This window comes from Otolemur garnettii, unplaced genomic scaffold, assembly GCF_000181295.1.
Source record: "Otolemur garnettii isolate 467f Iridium unplaced genomic scaffold, OtoGar3 scaffold00005, whole genome shotgun sequence".
In the NCBI taxonomy this organism is placed as follows: domain Eukaryota; kingdom Metazoa; phylum Chordata; class Mammalia; order Primates; family Galagidae; genus Otolemur; species Otolemur garnettii.
The window spans coordinates 29,925,339-29,932,224 of NW_003852400.1; positions in this window are offsets into that span (position 1 = coordinate 29,925,339).

Below are 6,886 nucleotides of genomic sequence, written 5' to 3' on the forward strand. Positions count from 1 at the left end.
TCAAAGTTCTTTTCCTTTGTCTTGTCATTTCTCTAAAAATTTACTGTTCTTGGGCGGTGCCTGTGGCTCAGAGGAGTAGGTCCCAGCCCCATATGCCAGAGGTGGCAGGTTCAAACCCAGCCCTGGCCAAAAAAAAAACTGCAAAAAAAAAAAAAAAAAAAAAAATTACTGTTCTTTGTTGAAGATGCAATAGAAGCTGGAATGTAAAGCCATTTCTTTGAATTCTACTCATTCTCTGAATGCCTCCCATTGTATATATGAAATACACATGTTAATACAATTTTATTTTTCTCTTACTAATCTGTCTTTTGATAAAGGAATTTATTTTAATTAAGAACTTATAGGAGCTAAAGAAAAAATATTTTGTCTGTCTAGGGACAGATAGGGAATTACCTACTATCACTTCTTGGCGTTACAGGGTTCTTCATTGTTGGCACCAGGGATCTCTTCCAATTGGGAATGAAAATGGTTTGGGTCTAGAAACTGAGCATGTATTAATTTCTCCATTGTAGAAGCTGACTTCAGCTTTCTAGTTACCTGCTAGAGCCACTCTATTTATTATATTAGTTCTACTTTTAATTGTCAACTGTGCTTTTTGGGGGGGTCAGAAATGTTCTTTGAAATACCAGAGAATCAATGTCTGCCTTCCAGCTTCATAAAAAAAAAAATCTCTTATTCCTCAAATAATGACTGGTAGGAGTTTGTAGATAAATGCCACTGCCCCCTCAGATTTTAGGGAACTATGTTTGAGGTGTGAGTCCAATACTGTGCCTGAGACAAAGCCCCAGTGGACAACAGTGGTAAATTTCTTATTTCATGTCCTTTCCTTCTATGGCTTTTTTTCTTACTATCCTGTAATTGCTAACCTAAGATTAACATACAATAAAATACTATTTCAGAATCTATTTAGGATGGGAGAATTGCAATTAAACAGTTCATGCCAAAAGTAAATTCCTGATATGAGATAATGGAATTATCAGCTAAATGCCAACTCACCAGCTAAATGCCAACAGAGTTCCATTGTTGGTGACAAATAAAATCTGATAATCCTTGAGATTCTGTGACATCTCTAAGATCTTCATTTGTTGAAAATGGGGATGGCTTACAGGTAGAAAGTGATGCATAGGCTCGTATAATATCATGGGCACTTGAGAGATACAGGATATGATATAAGGATCATGTAATTCATTGGTCAGTATTAATTGCCATTAAGGTATAGAAAGAAGAAAATAACTGCTGTTGGCACTGAAATCAGTGTACAGTGGAGAAAGTATCTGAAAAGAAGTTTTCCTCCTACAAGTTCACTGTGCTATTTCTTTCCATTTTAGTACTGGAAAAGCTCTGGAAAATACTGGTAAATACCACTTTAAAATATTAAAGTTCTGTTGATGCATTTGTACAAGTCAATAGCATTCAGAAGTAAAGATTGCATATCAATAATTATGGCTTGGATATCAATTTTAATATACAAAATAATAGATTTTTTTCAAATATAGACTCAATTTTGTACAAATAAAAATATTTGTAGATTTTTGTAGATTCTCTTTGCAATGGTCTATTCCTACATAACTCAGATGTAAAAAGTTTACATATAACTAAAAACAAAGGTCAGTTTCCACTGATTGGCATTAGAATGTTGTATATATAAATTGCTGGAGTTTAAATTACATACCCTCTAAGGAATTATTTCTAAGTCACAGTGAGAACATCAGTCTTGCAAAGTGACTCGTAATTTGGTCTCAGAGGCTCTTTATGACAAAAGCCCTTAACAATTTATCCTGGGCAACTGACTGAGTCTAGCTTCTTTTTTCAAACTTTAGAACAGCAATTGAAACAGAAAATGTTAGCATTGGAATCATGTATCACCCATGTTAAAATGGAATGTTAGCATTGGAATCACCCATGCCATGAATTTCCCAATATTTATTTTCTCATATGAAACAATATATTTGTAAGTCTATGTCACATAATTACTAATACACACAGAGTGGAGAAAACATTTGCTTTTTTTTGAGACACAGTCTCACTATGTCACCCTCCGTAAAGGTGGGTGACAGCTCACAGCAACCTCAAACTCTTGGGCTTAAGTGATTCTCTTGCCTCAGCCTCCCAAGTAGCTGGGACTACAGGCACCCACTACAATGCCTGGCTTTTTTTTTTTTTTTTTTTTTTGTCATTGTTGTTTAGCAGGCCCAGGCCAGGTTTGAACCTGCTAGTCCCCGTGTATGTGGCCAGCACCCTAACCACTGAGCTACAGGTGCTAAGCCTTGGAGGGAACATTTAATCTCAAAATTGACCATCAAATTCTTACTGTGAAGGAACTGCTACTGCTGGAGAAAAGACTCTCTTAAGTTATTTAGGGTGGAAAGTATTATTCTGCAGAAGTCAAGGCAATAAAAGAAAAAGTTTAGCTATTCTACAAGAGGACAAAAAAGAGAGCCTGCTTTTTACCCCGTCCTCTTGCAAGGAAAAGAAAAGAGGGAAAGGCCAGAGAAGGAAGTGATGAGAAGGTTATAGGTCAAATTCAATTTGGAGTAAATGGTGAATTAGAAATGCTTAGTGGTAGGGGTGGCTCTAGAAATGTTCCAGAACATACATGTCTATGTACAACGTAATTGCTTAGCAAAATTTCTGCTTCTTGAAAATCTTGTATTATTGATTTAATTGGAGAGAGAGAAAAAAAGTACAGTACTTGGGTTAAGGTTATGCACATATGAAGGAATGACCAGAAAACAGAAAAAAATAGAATCAACTACTTTACCCTTCACTTAGCATTTGCAGAGGGGATTTAATATTGGTTTGAATCAATTTTTTATTTATCTCAACTGAGAGTTACTTGGTCTAAAGTTCATACATATTTACAATGATCAGTTTGAAATTAAGTTTTACTATGTATTATGCACTCCCAAAGTCAAAAATTATTTCACACTAATTCTCACAGAATACTAAAATTTAGTATGTTCTTTAATACAGATGCTTCTTGACTTATAATAGGTTACATCTTAATAAACCTATCATAAGCTGAAAATATTATAAGTTAAGAATGCATTTAATACACCTAACCTCAACATTGCAGCTTAGCTTAGGCTATCTTAAACATGCTCAAAAGACTTACATTAGCCTACAGTTGAAAAAACAATGTAATACAAAGCCTATTTTATAATAAAGCGTTGACTATTTCATGCAATTTATTGAATACTACTTGAAAAATGAAAAAAAGAATGGTTGTATGGTCACTTAAAGTATGGTTTCTATTGAATGCATATTGCATTCGAATTACCATAAAGTCAAAAAATCTTAAGTAGAACCACTGTAAGAGATTGTCTATATTATGAATTAAATTCATTTTTGTTTATATGAAAGATGAATAAATGTTATGTGTGTATTGGGTCCCATAGGTTGTTAATAAAGAATTTTGGTTGTGATCTCAATTTAGTGCATATTTATATATCTAGGCATCAACTAGTGTTAGATTTTACAACATGTGTTACCCACTCCCAAGCATTGGTCTACTTTTTTCCGTACAAAATTTCAGGTTACTTTGATGAATTTCTATGAGTTTCTACAGCAAAATAATATTGTAGTAAGAACAATATTATAGGAGAATAGGAGTAAAGATTCCATAAACACTAGTCCACTAGTATTTATTTCGTGCCATAAATTAGAAGGATCAAATATCTCATCCTTTACATGTGACTAGATAATGGATACAAAAATACAGTTAGATACAATGAATAAGATCTAGTATTTTCTTTCTTTCTTTCTTTTTTAGTGTTTCATTTTGTTGTCCTCAGTAGAGTGCTTTGCCATCACAGCTCATAGCAACCTCCAGCTATCAGGGATAGGCAATTCTCTTGCCTCAGCCTCCTGAGTAGCTGGAATTACAGGCACCCACTACAATACCTGGCTATTTTTTTGTTGCAGTTTAGCCAGGGCCAGGATCGAACCCGCCACCCTTGGTATATGGGGCCGGTGGCCTACTCACTGAGCCACAGGCATGGCCCAAGATCTAGTATTTTCTAGCACAATAGGTGACTATAATTAACAAAAATTTATTGTCCATGTTTGAATAATTAAGAGTACAATTGAAGTGTTCCTAACACAAAGGAGATGATGGATAGCCCAATAACCTGACTTGATCATTACGCATTATGTGCATATGTCAAAGCATCACATGTGCCCCGTAGATATGTACAACTACAGGTATCCATAAAAAATAAAATATTTTTTAAAATATAAATTTCTACTAAAACTAAGTACTCAAATTGGGGCAAGTATTAAATAATTTTGAATCTGAGTGCCTTTATACAAACTGAGCTCCTATTGTATTAAATAGTATCATCTGTAAAAGAACCTTCTCTGAATTTACCATCTTTATTCCTTATTCCACTACTTTACATTTATTGGTTGGATGATAAAGTTTGTAAACTTAGCTCAGAAAAAGTACTACATACTTCATTGCTTTCACCTTTGAAATACTCCCCTTAGCCATCTGGTGACCATAGTGAAATTCAGCCATGAGGAATGTAGCACTTTTTCTAGTTTAAGTTCACAGATTTAGTTGTTCAGCCTCCTATGTGATAATGTTACATTTACTATGCATTACATTTTAAACTACATAAAAGATAGATCATATCATCTTTATCAATCTTTTAGTTCATTCAAGGAATTCTTCTCTTGTATTTCACAATATAAATATGGTTTTAAAACCTGTATTATTTATATGTCAATTTAAGATTTAAGAAGTTTTTTTTAAAAGCACACTTTGAGGTGTCATAAACAGAAACGCAGAAATGCTTTTTCCAAATTCATTTCCTAATTTATGAACTTAGCTTTATATTTAATTTTTTTAACTTTTTTTTGGTTTAAAACTAAGTGTTTCTTGACTAATTACTTTTCATTTATTGGAAAATTTCTTATATAATCCCTCTCAAGGAATATTTGGAAGATAGAAGACTGAATAATATTCATAAAATTAGCTTTTGCTTATGAACAATAGTAATAATACAAGTCAGAAATGCATCATGAATAATCAATAATTTGTTCCTTTTGTTTTTTCTTTTTTGAGGGTTTTAATAAATATATAGAGTAAGTCAATCCATTTATTTCAACTTGTAATTATTTAATGAAAATTTCATTAAAATTGTTTTAATAATGATGCCAAAATATTAGCGTTTTTAAATCTTTCCTTCAATGCATAATTACCAATATGTATTCATCATTTCCTGATTCAGTATGATATTTAATTCATACTTATCTGCAGTTTTCTATATTCATCAATTGAGCATATTTATAAGAAAATTAAATATTAAAACTTCCATAATAAGCACCAGTAGAGAAAAGAAGTAAAAATGGAGCTATTAAAAACACATTTCAAAGCTGAATATTCAGTTTACAATTTCTAATACAAAGATATTGCTTTTAAATAGAAAATATAATGTAGTTATGCAGGAAAATTTTCAAAGCTTATAAAACAAAAAGTTGACAAAATATCTGTTCATGTTCAAAGGCAAAGTATAAGTTTAAAGAAAAAAATGTATCATAAATTTCTGAAAACTTTTCTAGGACTTCAAAACCTTATTCATCAGATGGGGCTTCAAATTACAGAACTTTGTATGTGAAATAGAAATTTATCCTGTAGAATATGGAGGCAACATCTGGGCAGATTGAGATGAAAACAGAATGCCACAATCAGCTTATAATACAAGCCAATTCAAATGGAAAGAGGCTATTCTCAAAAAAGATAACCCATTTTCAGAATAAAAGAACATATTCAAAACCTACAATTTATTCTTAATGATGCTTCATTTTTCATTTGCTTTATGGCAGCATTCTACCCTGGGGGCAAAGATTGACAGACTATTCCTTAGTTCCTTAATTTTAGCTGTCCCGTTTACTATGACTCTGGGGCTCAAATGCGCAAACAGCACAATAAATCAGAAGGAACAAAGACCCTTAAAGACTACAAGGCAAAGGGGGAGGGAGGAAAGTATACTGAAAAATTCCCTTCACATGCATCCTTAATAATTTATAAATGGTTTAGAATGCTGAGTCCAGTTATATATATTTTTAGGACAGATACATTTGTTCATGGTTTTCCCTGTCTACCTTTAAGCAACACAGAGAGTGCTGTATCATATTTCTTTTTTGTTATACTTGAGTCATTTTATTTTAAATTAGAATAAATTTGGTCTGGTTTTAGAAATAATTTGTAACTTGCCATGTCCTCTGTACTTTGAAAGCAATATATGTGACTATTGTTTTGAAGCAAACTTTCATTTAAACACCATCTTTTTAAAAGATATACATTGTTGACAATAGTCATTAATGTCCTGAATTTAGGGTTTCTTCTTAAATAAATCTAAAACTTCTAAGACAAGCTTTAATTCACCAACTCCAAGTACCAACATTTTTTAAACTTTTTTTCTTTTTTTATTAAATCCTAGCTGTGTACATTAATGCAATCATGGGGTAAAGGGTGGTGTTTTCATATATAATTTGAAATATTTTCATCAAACTAACATAACCTTCATGTCATTTTCTTAGTTATTGTATTAAGACATTTATATTCTACTTTTAGAAAGATTCACTTGTACCCTTGTAAGATAAACCATAGAGGTGATCTTGAATTGTTACAGATCAAATCTTAATACAGGATTTCTTTCCTGATTTACATGTTTTATAACTTAAAAGTTGAATGGTTTTATGTGTGCTGAAATATTATAGATAATTTCTTTTTTATAAGTAATAAGACATTGTTTTTGTTTATTTGTTTTGTTTTGTTTTGTTTTGTTTTGTTTTTGAGACGGAGCCTCAAGCTATCCCCCTGGGTAGAGTGCCATGGCATCACGCTCACAGCAACCTCCAACTCCTGGGCTCAAGCAAG